The sequence below is a fragment of the Myiozetetes cayanensis genome, unplaced genomic scaffold (genome assembly GCF_022539395.1).
Source record: "Myiozetetes cayanensis isolate MyiCay16 unplaced genomic scaffold, myiCay2020 scf6-25, whole genome shotgun sequence".
Taxonomy (NCBI): Eukaryota; Metazoa; Chordata; class Aves; order Passeriformes; family Tyrannidae; genus Myiozetetes; species Myiozetetes cayanensis.
The window spans coordinates 63,567,194-63,580,047 of NW_026087853.1; positions in this window are offsets into that span (position 1 = coordinate 63,567,194).

Below are 12,854 nucleotides of genomic sequence, written 5' to 3' on the forward strand. Positions count from 1 at the left end.
TTTCCCTATATTCCCTCACAATATTTATTGCCCCTCCTCCCTTTTCAGCTGTTTATAATGCCTGATGAGTTTGCTCAGATAGCAGGAGCTGGTGCAGGTGTCATCCCCAGGATAACGGATCCCTCTTTTGACAGGGCTCTGCAATCTCAGTAATGGATGCACTTCATAATCACCCTCATCCCAATTAGATAAAACTCTTCTCTGGGAGGTTTTCCACTTTGCAGGAGCCATGAAAGCATTTCAGAAGCGATCATGGGGCTCCTGAGGTGCAGATCCATCTGTCAACTGGAATTCTTGGAGATGAAAGGCACCGCTTTGAGGACAAGCTGCTCGGTTTGAACTCCCGTGTTATCCCTCCCTGCCATCAAAGCATTCAAGCAAATCAATCATTCAGTGACAGAGGGCACAGATTTGGGGTTATAAACGTTTCAGGGGCCTTTCTCTGGCACAAATATCCAAAGTTAGGTGCATTTACTCATTAGAAACTGCTGTTGGGCACCACTTTTCTCTGGTTATTTAAATATCAGGAAATTATTTTATCCCTTTGATATTTGCGTGTCAAACCATCCACTTCTCACAGACTCTTTAAGGTTGGAAAAGACCTCCAAAATCATCAAGTTCAACCTTTGACCCAACACCTCCATCCCCAGTAAAACCACTTTGGGAAGTGCCACAAATCCCTGTTTTTGAACAATGTCAGGATTGTGTCCCTCATAAAAAGAAAGCTTTTCCCAGACAATGTGAGCACTGCAACTCCATCCATGGAGCATCCACTAAAAACAAACCTGAAATAATTCACCTTGAGTAGACCCAGTGATCTGGAACCTCCACACACCCAAAGGACACTGCCCTGGTTTGCTGATCCAGGAATATTTTGGTTGATCCATCGTGGTTTTCCACCCTCACACAATCCTGGCTTATTTTATGCCCTAAGAGCAGTTCTTTGCTCTTCAGATTTGCTATAGGATGGGATGGTTCTGCTGACCTTTGGGGACGCTGTGCCAGCCACCAAGATTCCCTACACAGTCCTATAAACTCATTTAAAATTTGTTGAAGAAAGGAACTCCAGCTCTGCCTTAATTCTGTGTTAGGCTGGAATGCTGTGGGTGCTTCCACAGCTCCACTTACACCCTTAGGGATGATGGGACAAGGACCCTGAACTGAGAACAGAGGAGAGGAAAATCTCTGCAGCTCCTTTGATTGCTGCTGGGCAGATTCCAATAGAGAAATGATCCTCTAAAGTTTAGTTCCCACTCCCTGATGTGGGCAGGGACACCTTTCACCAGACCAGGGTGCTCCAAGCCCCATCCAACCTGGCCCTGGACACTTCCAGGGATGGGGCATCAAGGACCACTGAGCCCAAACACCAGATTAACTTGTTTTGGTCTTTTTTTTTTCCAGGAGAAAACCAGCCTTTAAGCTCCTTGTTATCCCGAGTTTTACACTCACTTCAAGCAAACAAACTGGATTTAAGTCCCTGCACTCGAACTCAGCTGGTAAATCCACTCATCTCTGAACAAGTGGGCTTCAGAACAGCTTTACTCTCACATCCATCCACATTTCATCACCACGTACACAGGAACCAAAGATGCATCTGCTGCCTCCTGCTCACACCAGGAAATCCAAGTTCTGGCCTCCACACAACCCACTTTTGCCAAACAAGTCTGGTTGTGCTGTTAATCTACCTGAGCCTTTTGCTCAGAGCTCCCCCAAATCCATCAGCAGAGCTCTGGTGATCAGCAGGCTCCGTCTGGGATGATGGATTCGTGCAATGCATCATCAGGATGCCGTCTGGAGAAGGATGAATTAGGGGGATATGCCAGCAGGAGCTCTGCTGTCCTAGGAACATATTACTCTCCAGCAGGCCCTGGCCAATCCAAAAAGCATGATAAATGAAGGTTTAAAAGGGTTTTCTTTCTAAATGTTGAAGTGAGATGTGTGGCAGTGAGGGTAAATTGCACCTGGAGTCAATAACATGCCCGAGGATCCCACATGCTTTTTGTTCCAGATGAAGCAGCAGCATCTCTCAGCTCTGCCCTAATATGAGGCTGATGAAAGATTGGGGTAATTTGAGCTGTTTCTGTTAAAACTCAACCTGGCCTCGCCACTGAAGCTGCTGAGCATGGACTGAGCTGCAAACCTCAGGCAGGAACTTTGCTTCTTCCAGCTGGAGGGAGATCCAAAATGGAAAATGTGGTAACAGCAGGTGGATATCTGATATTAGAATATATTTTTGTCCAAAAAAATACAGTGACAAAAAACCTGTTCCTCTCAGGAAAACCCACAAACCTTCCAGAGCCCTGAGATCCCCTAAATCACACAAGCTGGGGGGGGGGGGAGTTATCCAATAAGTCCCAGCTTCCCATCAGGTTATCCAGAGCCCAAAATACTACCAAGGCCTAAGTAAAAACCATGGGAAAGGTAAAAATACAGGACATTCTCAAATCAAATTATGTCCAAAAGTCATTTAAAATAAGATTTTAAAGGACAGGTGTCAAAACTGCATGGCAGAGGACATGAAGCACCAACACCCCTCAATTTTGTCCCAGCTCTCCCAGCACCAAAATTGTTGCCATTTGCACCCCTGACAGGCACGACACGGAAAATCAACCCCCACTAAACTTTTGAGGATCAATTCTCCACATGAATCTGCCCAGGAGAAGGGAAGGGAGCTGCAGAGATTTTCCTCACCTCCCATCTCAGTTCAGGGTCCGTGTCCCATCATCCCTAAGGACGTAACTGGAGCTGAGGAGGCACCCAAGGCATTCCAGCTCAACACCCAACCTCTCAACCCCTTCATTTGACTACTGCTGAAGAGAAATTAGAGTGGAACACCTCATTTTAAAGCCTCAGATTACTCACAGCATTTCTGCCTTATGCCCATGCCAAGCTCAGCCTCTTTAATTGCTTATTTGGACCTTCTTATTAGAGCTGCTAATCGTAATCACAATATTCAATGAGTTGACAAAGAGCGTGTCTCCCGTTGTGAGCCTGCCAAGACCGAGCTTGCCTCCTGAATTTTGAGCCATCTCTGCACGTGGAACTGGAGTCAGTTTGAAGTTTTGATTCTCGTAAAGAGTTGAGGGTTTATTTGCTCCACGACTTTATCACAGCAGGCGGAGGAGGGAGAACCAACCAGACTCCCTGATGAGTCTCTTATTGTGGTGCAGGACGTGCTGGCACTTGTGAACACAACAATAATTAAGCTCCTTCTCCAGCGGAACAAAACAAACCACCCCTTTTTACAGCTGAGCGTGGCAATAATTAGAGATCATCCCTACAAGCGGGAAGCACCGTGTGATGCTCTGAGTGTGGCACAAAGAGGAGATGTTCTGCTTCAATTAGGGACATTCTGGAGGAATTAGGAAGCTATAAGGAACCGAGGAGACAACAATAATACCCCCCCCAGCAGAGAGGGAGTGTGAGGAGCTGATTAAACGAGCAGGAGACACTTATTCACCCAGTCCAAGTCAATATATCCTTATTTTTGTTAATGGAAAGCACTTCAGGTTGAAATCCAGGAACACAGCAGTCAGCACCATTGTCCTCTTAGCGAGTCAGACTACAATTAGCAGTTTAATAGCGCCCAGCAGAGTAATTTATTGCCCACTCTGCTCTTCCTGGGCTTCTCCAAGGACAGCAGAGCCGCTCGGTCCTTTCTGGGCAGCACCAGTTCAATCTGCTATTGAAAGGGCCGGAATTGTTGCTGCCATCAGACAATCAATGCCATTGACACACTCAGGGAGCTCCACACCTAATTAACTTCCCACCACCACACGACCTGCCTTTTGTTTCTCTTCAAGGCTTGCAACCTCGTTTGCACAGAATTCCGGAATTGTTTGGGTAGCAAGGGATCAAAAGGACCATCTCATTCCACCCCCCGTGCCGTGTGGGCAGGGAGACCTTCCATGAGCCCAGGTTGCCCAGAGCTCCATCCAACCTGGTTACAAAGGAAAACTCCAAATTATCACCTCAAAAAAAGAGCAACCAGGAGATGGGGACATTGATTCTTTTGAAATGGCAGCTATAAAACACACATTTAGTAATAAGATGTTTGAAAAATGGATCAGTGACAGAAGACAAGCCATAAACCGAGTATTTTGCAGAAGACATACCATAAACTGAGCAGTTGTCACTGAGAAATTGTTGCTTTTCCATCCCTATAAAGCCTTCTTCAGTTTTCCATTTTAACTCCTAGAGACAAAGCAGCCACGTGTCAAAATTCCCTCTCCCCTCCAAAATCCTTTCCCGCAGCTGAACCTCTCTGCTCTCCGACAACGTCAATCAGGGGCTCCAATAATCCCAAATTATTAACCCTCAGTGAAAAAACCGGTGGGAACCTTTGGAGGCACAACTATGGCTTGGATCTGACATGAAGCACCCACACCTGGATTCCAGTGCAATTCAGGCATTTTAGTGATGCCTTGTGATGGGTCAATCCAGACATTTTAGTGATGCCTTGTGACAGGTGAAGTCGAGATGTGAGAGAAGTCAGCTGGAAGTCAGCAGAACCATCTCTAAACCCAACGTCATCCCCAAATTATCCCGTCCTTCCTCCAAACCCTACTCAAACTGAGGTGGCAAAGCTGCAGCTGTTTCGCTGAGCTCCTCAGCTGGTTAAACACCCGCCCCGTGCATCAAACCGACCGTGGGCAGGCCCAGCCCAGAACCATCTCCAAACAAATCTGTGCTGCGAGAACGAGGGGGCCGCTTCGGAAAGGGATGAGTGCCCTTGTTCCCCGGGATTGAAGAGTGCTTGTGGAGAGAGAGCCTGCTGCGAGCAGGGGAGGATGGCATGGATAATAGAGCAGCCCCGCTGCTGATGGTGATCTGCTGAATTACCGCGGCTTTGACGCGGGGAGAAAACAAAGAAATAAGGGGGAGGGGGGGAAAAAAAAATCAAATGAAAAGCAAAGCACTTCGTATCGCCCGTGAAATAGCGAAGCCTTCACAAAGAAAGCAGCCATTTGGGATGATAAAGCACCGGGGGGTGCTGAGAGGAAGGGTTGTTATGTCAGGGAAATAAAATAAAGGCTCGCACAAAGCCCCGTCGCGGGTGGAGCGCGGGGGAAGCGCTTCCAGCTGATCTCCAAAGAGGATTTGGGTAAGATGCTGGCTCTGCTCAGGATCTGTCTCCGGGGTCAAGCAGTTTTATAACCTCACACTTCTAGAGGCTCCGATCTTAGCCAGCCAAGCAAGGGGGCAAGCTCAAGAACGGGGAGAGCCTCGTGATAAAGGCATTTCTGCAGCCTCACCTGGCAGGGACAGGAATTGTAACCAGGTGTCTGCTGCAAATGTCGGACCAAGAGCAGTGATTTCTTCCCCCTCCTCTCCCAGACACACTGACCCAGACCTTCACCTGCAACCCAGCTGTGCAGAACACACCTGAAAATGGGTTGAAAGGAGGTGAAGTCCCACTCATCCCATCCCCTGTGCTGGTTTAGGGTTGTGGTGCCCAAGCTCTGCCCTTTGCACGGGCACAGAAGGGCTTTGCCAGCCGTTTTCCAAAAAAATTGCTACCTTCCCATCAGACATAACTGCAAAAAGAGCTCATTTTGTGTAGGTTCCTCTAAGTTTTCCTCCACTCTTTGCTATCACCATTTCTGCAACTTGCCTTCCCCTTGTTATCCAGTAATACAGAACCATGGAATGGCCTGGAAGGGACCATAAGGATCATCCCATTCCACCCCCTGCCATGGGCAGGGACACCTTCCACCAGCCCAGGGTGCTCCAACCTGGCCTTGGACACTTCCAGGGATCCAGGGGCAGCCACAGCTTCTCTGGGCAACCTGTGCCAGGGCCTGCCCACCCTCCCAGCCAGCAATTCCTTCCCAATATCCAACCTAAACTGACTCTGAAATGCCTCTCTGAGCCATCAATCCACCTCCACATTCCAGCATAATCCAGGATTTATCCTTCCTGGATGGCCCACTGAGTCCTCCCAGAGGGGCTCACAGCAGCTGGAATCAGTCTCATAAACAATACCCCCCAAAAAAAAAAAAACATCTACTTTTCAAAAGCTCAGCTTGGCAAGAAATGATAACAAACAGCCCTTCCAGTAAAAGGACAGCAGCTCCTACTGCATGATGCAGGGTTTTTTGTTTTAGACAACCCACTGATTCTTAAAAGATGCAGCTAAAGAGATACAGAAAGTTCAGGCAGGAATTGAAAAAAGAAGCCAAAAAAAAAAAAATCTAATTTGAGCTTGTCCTCAGATAAACAGCAACGGTGAGAAAATTGCTGAGATTTGTTCGGCCAGGAAATTTCTGCTCTCGTTCCAGCCTGTTACTGCAGCCCTCCATTACAGGGGGACATGAAGTGCATGCAGCAGGAGAACAGATCCTCTTGAATGTGCACAGCAAATCTCTTTTTCACCACATACAGCATATTCAGAGTAAGTCTCACACTTGTCCACGTTAACCCTGGGCATTGAGAGCTCTGCTGCTGCTTGAAACAACGCTTGTAAAGGAGCCTTCAGACTGCTTGGAAAATCTGGAATAAATTCAATTAAATAGCTGTGGCAATGCACACACAGCAGGCAGGGTGATGCCCAGAATAAGGGGTTTGAGGAAGCACAATAAATAAAGTTGTTATCACAACCAGACTCTGCTCTGGGTTCAAAGCTGGGAAATTACAGCTCGAGGAAAACACGGCTGGGAACCCACAGTTTCAGACCTGCTCACGGGTGGGGTCTTCCTGCAACACTCAGAGAGCTTTGTGGCTGCACCAACCCCACAACGAGTGGTGGAGGGTTTGACCTCCCCATTCCACTCCAAATCACACCATCATTGAGGTGGGAAAAGCTCCCCAAGACCAGCAAGTCCAGCCATTCCCCACCCACTGACCCACATCCCCAAGTGCCACATCCACAGGGCTTTGAAATCCCTCGTGGGGTGGTGACTCCACCCCTGCCCTGGGCAGCTGGACAGCCCCTTTTATGAAGGGATATTCCCTAATATCCAGCCTAAACATCCCTTAAAATCACTTTTACAGCTCTGCCCAGAGCTCACAGACACCTCCAGCAGCACTTCAGGGCCACCACAGCTTTGGAGGAGGCACCTGGAATATCTCTTTATGAGGAACCCCATGATCAAAAGCAGGTTTATCAGAATATTAGGGCAGGACATGTAACACTTGGAGAAAAAAAAAAATCACCAAGCAACTGCATCAACCACAGCACAAATGCAAAAGGTTTATAAATCCATTTTTCCTACCATGTGTCTCTGCAGATGAAGTTCTTGCTTGTAGCTTCGGTTCCCAGCAGCTCTGTAGCTTCCCAAGATGCAGCAGAAATCCCAAAAAATGCCTCATTTCCACCTCTGAGCAATCCCAAAAGCAGCAAACCCACCCTGGGGAGGAAGCACAGCCATCCAAGGAGTACTAAACCCTCAGCAAACCTGGAGAAACCCCTTCCTGGAGCTCAAACACAACATCCTGCAGCCAAACCAAACACAGAGGCACCCCTCAAACCAATTTATCCCTTCCCAGTAGGCTGACTCAGACCAGGATCCACCTTTTGTTGGGGATTTCCTTGGAAGCAACAAATTCAGTCCACATGGGCATCTCCAGGTGGGAATTATTTTACACCCTATGCTCATTATCATCTCTAATTATCAATAAACTGGAGTCATAGCCATTCTAGGTTGGTATTTTTTTTATCTTTTATCACAGGTGTGTCCCCCATGTGTCCTGCTCCGTGTGGTGTTGCAGGGAAAAGAACAGGAATTGATAAGAAAAATGAAAAAGCACAGTAGGTTCTCCAGCAGCCCCACTTGGAGCCTGCTCAGGACATGACACAGAACTGCTTCATTTCACAAACCTTATTCCCCATCATTTTCTCCCCTTCCAGGCTGCTCTTTCCTCACTGAAGTGCCAAACATGATTTCTGCCCCCTGATGATGCACTTTTCCCTGCTTTCACACACTTAATTCCCTCTTAGACCCAGAGAGAGCCTGGGAGGAGAGAAAATGGGGAAGAAACAGGAGTAGTCCATCCCAGAAAAGCATTATCCCTGGATTTACTGCTGATGGGAATGATACTGAAAGCTCTCTGCACTTTCCAGCTCCTTCACTCTTTCCAGCCATCTCCTCACACGTTATTTTGCTGGGTTTATACCACACATTTCACATCCTGTTGTCATAAAGGCATCAGGCATCAAAATACAGAAGTCAGCATCAGTCCCAAATTATATCTCTTTCTCCCTGTTCTTCACTTCCTTCTCTAGCATTTAATAATAGCTAATGAAATATAGATGTTGGCCCAAGAGCAAGTGGCAGTATCTGACAAGTTGCTTCATTTAAATTTATTAAAATACAAATCTTTGGTGGATTGTTGTTCCACTTTTATTATTTTGTGATGCATGAGTTTTTGGGGTTTTTTTTCTGTCCTTTTCTAGTGGTGGGGTTGAGAATAAGTTTTGATATTTTGGAAAAAAAATGTAAGAAGTGTCACAGAATCAGAGGATGGTTTGGGTTGGAAGGGAACTTAAAGGTCTTCTAGTCCAACCTCCTGCCAAGGCAGGGACATCCTTCCACTAGCCCAGGTTGCTCCAAGCCCTGTCCAACCTGGCCTTGGACACTTCCAGGGATCCAGGGGCAGCCACAGCTTCTCTGGGAATTCCATTCCAGTCCCTCCCCACCCTCCCAGCCAAGGATTCCTTCCCAATATCCCATCTAACCCTTCTCCCTGTCAATGTGGAGTCATTCCCCCTTTTCCTGTCTCTCCATCCCTTGTCCCCAGTCCCTCTCCAGCTCTCCTGGAGCCCCTTTAGGCCCTGCAAGGGGCTCTCAGGTCTCCCTGGAGCCTTCTCTTCTCCAGGGGAACCCCCCCAGCCCTTGGAGCCTCTGTGGGGCCTCCTCTAAACTTGCTCCAGCAGCTCCACATCCTTCCTGTGCCAAGGGCTCCAGAGCTGGACCTTGTGTTCGAGGTGGGGTCTCACCAGACCGTGCTCAGATTGGCATCTCACAGACATTCCAAGAAAATCTTCATGAGCAATTCACAAAAGCAAATATTCCTTGAACAGCAGCTTGATTGGAATTAGAAGGGTCTGACATTTTTCCAAATATCCTCCTCGAGACAGAGGCTAAAACAGATTTTTAGGTGGGGGAAAATGCAGCCTCAGACAGGTAAAAATATTATGTCCATTCTTTCATGCTGCTGCTTCTCCAGTAAATCTGATAAAGGATGAACTGAGAAGGACTGGTGGTGGAGGAGGAGGTGGTGATGGTCACACCATGCCACAGCCTTCCCTGGGATCCTCCCTAGTGGCTTTGGAGGGTGCACAAACCACGGAAAACCTCCTCCAAATGGGGCCCCCAAAGAGCAGTGGAGCTGGAGCTGAGGGAGGATGAGCTCCTTGGAAACACAGACAGGGCAAAGCCACCGGCTGGGGCAGCAAAATCCCCTTCACTTTGCTCTCCAGTTTGCACCCACCCCCAGCTGGAGCAGGACTGGATCACCTGGACCACCCCAGAGTCCTCCAGTGGGTTAATCCTTGAGCCAGTCTGGATCTGCCTTTTCCCTGCAAGGAAAGGGGTTTAGACTCATTTTTGCCCACCTCCTTCTTTAGGACAACACCCTCACCCCAGGGCAGCCCACCAAGCTTCCCAGGCCTTGTTACCACCTGTTATCCCTGGAAATAATGAGATTTCCTCCTGAAAGAAGAAAAAGGCTTGTCAGCTTGGAGCTGACAATCCGTGTTTAGCTCCGGAGCGCATACAAGTCCCCTCAGTGGTATCAGCAAGAATGTCATTTTCTGACAAGGCACGCGAGGAACAATCACTTCAGTTACCGCTGGAAAAGCTGCTGCCACCAGCAACCAGATGTCAATCCGCCCAGGGACAAACTGGCGCTCTTTGACACGCTAATTTGGGGCTGGCTCAAGAAAGCATCAACACATAACAAGAGCAAACATCCCCGCTGAACACGGCATCAGCCGGCAGGGACAACCCCGAGGGGTTGATTTGGTGCTGCCATCCCCTCTGTGCCTCCCGGAGGGCAGGGTTACTCGGCAGCTGCGAAGGAGGGAGCAGGAACCCCGCAAGGACGGCTCGGATGTGCAGATGGCTCGGGCAGGGCGCTGCAGGACGATGGAGGATTGGGATGTTCCGCTCGCTGAAGCGCTTGGAGCAGAGGGATGGGGTTGGTTTTAGGACACGAGGATGCCTTCGGAATTTGTGCACCTTTTGACACAGAACAGGATTTAGTGGGTGATCTCCCTATGTTTTGTTGCTGATGAACTCCTCTGCGTGCAGGAATCTGCACACTGCTCTTGAAACGTTTTCTGCTCTGACCGGCACTGCCCCACCTCGTCTGCTCCTGCCAAGACACCTCACAAGTTTTGGAGTGCATTACTGATTTTATTTCAGTTTAGGAGGCCTGGTCTCCTTTTTGAACGTGTTCTGCTATTTATTTCTTTTTTAAATGTAGCTGCCATCAGTATCTGCCCTGTTTGGCAACTGTTAGCATTCCTGACATAAATGCTTATTTATTTTAGGGCAATGCCCCAGGCACACCCCATGATTTTCCTTTGTGATCTTGTATTTCCCGCCTTTCCCTGCGTGGGGTTTCAGGTGTATCTGTGGGTGGACTCACAGCTGTATTATCATCCTGATGACAAACCTGCCTGCACTTTACTGCCTCCCTCTTCACTGCTTCTGTGTCCAACCCTTTGGCTCATAGAATATGCTTACACCACAGCCCATCAATAACAGTATTTTTAACACTTCTAGGATTTTTCATCTGCAATCTTCAATCACTCATCCCTTTCACTCGCCTGCCTTACACACTCCGAGGGTGGGCTTTTAAACTAAAGCAGCTGTCTCAGCTTTCTCCACAGCCAGCATCTCAAAACCCCAGCTACTCTGAGGTGCACAAGAAAATCTCAATGTGGTCGGCCTTGAGCACAACTGAATTAATGCCATTTTGTGCCACAGACTCCACCATGCATGGGGGAGGTCGTGTGCTGCCATCTCTCCCTCTCTCCTGTGCTCCCTTTTAATCAGCAGCACAAAGGCAGGCAGATTAAATTAGCCCTTTGATTGCCCGTGGATGGGCTGCTGTAATCAAACAGGCACCGAACAATGCCGGGGGATGGATGCGGTGCCAAACAAAAGAGCTCCGGATGCAGGATTTCATTAGAGGAGAAGTTAAACAAAAGAGGAAATACAAACCAGCCTCACTGTGGCCTTCCCTGCACAATAAAGACGCTTCAATGTGGTCAGAGGGATGTTTGTGACAGTGAAGCTGGGAAACAAAAACCCAGTGGAAGGAGAAGCTGAGCACGAGCAAGAAAAATCATCCTGAGCGTGGCAGGAATGTTCTGGTGTGTCCTCACCAGAAAAGTACTGGATCAGATCCTAGGAGTGAGAGAATGATGGAGAGAATGGTTTGGGTTGGAAGGGACTTTAAAGCCCAGCTCATTCCAACTCCCTGCCATGGCAGGGACACCTTCCACCAGCCCAGGGTGCTCCAACCTGGCTTGGACACTTCCAGAGATCCAGGGGCAGCCACAACTTCTCTGCCCAACCTGTGCCAGGGCCTGCCCACCCTCCAAATAAATAATTTCTTCCTAATATTCAATCTAAATCTCTCCTCTTTTGGTTTAAAACCATTCCCCCTTTTCCCATCACTGTCTGCCCAAGGCAAAAGTCACTCTCCCTTATTTTTTATAAGACCCTTTAAGCACTGAAAGGCCACAAAAAGAGATCTTCCCAGAGCCACCTCTTCTCTGGGCCGAAACTCAACCCACCCCAAGTTTTTGCCTTTAAAGGTTTGCTCCCAACTGGATATTTATTTTTTTATTTTTTTATTTTTTAGAGTTCTATTATTTGGATCAAGCCAAAGCTTCTTCAACGTTCCTCCCTCACGGTCTGCTGCTGTATCCATTAGTAACACCGAGCCAAAAATACCAGTGGATGCAGTGGCAGAAATCATTTTTTTGCACAGTCAAATCTCTGCACATAAATAAGCTCCCCACGCCCAGGTGGATTTGCTCTGAGGATATTGTCTGGCTCCCTTTGGGGACGTTTCTGAAAGCCAGGAATTGCAGGTCTCTTCAATGCCCTTTGAGGAGCAAGTTCATTATTGTTTCCACACCAAAAAAAAAAAAAAAAAAAAAAAAAAAGCTTCTCTGTGTGTGTGTGAAGCAACAATTTATTTGGATGACTAAAATTCCAGTGTGAGTTGACAAAGCATTGACTGCTTGTGTATTTAAAACCATGACAACGCTGACATTTTATAAGGTTTTTGCTCCGGGCGTGAGATAATTTACATTACAATTTTAATATTTCGAGAAATGGAGGCCCCAGAGGTTTTCCTGCTCAATTATTATGTTCAAAGTACCTTGGAAAAACTTGATAGACTGTGATCATCTTTCTTCTTGGGCCAAAAGCCGACTAGAACTTAATCTGCTGTTGTCAAAGACAAGAAAAATGTTCCTGTAAATCCAATAAGCAGGGAAAGGAGGGCTATGGAAAATCTCCATCCTTTATGGGATGTGGGTGGAAATGTGGGGACAGAGGATGAGGAGAAGGCTGAAGGTGCTTAATGACTTCTTTGCCTCAGTCTCAGCAGAAGGGCTGGAAGGAGGATTTGGGGAAGTCCAGGCCTGTCAAACCTGACCTTGGTGCCAGGGAAAGTCACGGAGCAGATCATCCTGGAGCCATCACACGGCACATGCAGGACAAGCAGGGATCAGTCCCAGCTAGCCTGGGCTTAGGAAAGGTCCTGCCTGACCTGCCTGATCTCCTTCTGGGACAAGGTGATCTTTGCAGTGGATGAGGGAAAGGCTGTGGATGTGCCTGGGTGGAGTTTGGTAAAGATTTTGGTAAAAATTTTACACTTTCCCACAGCAT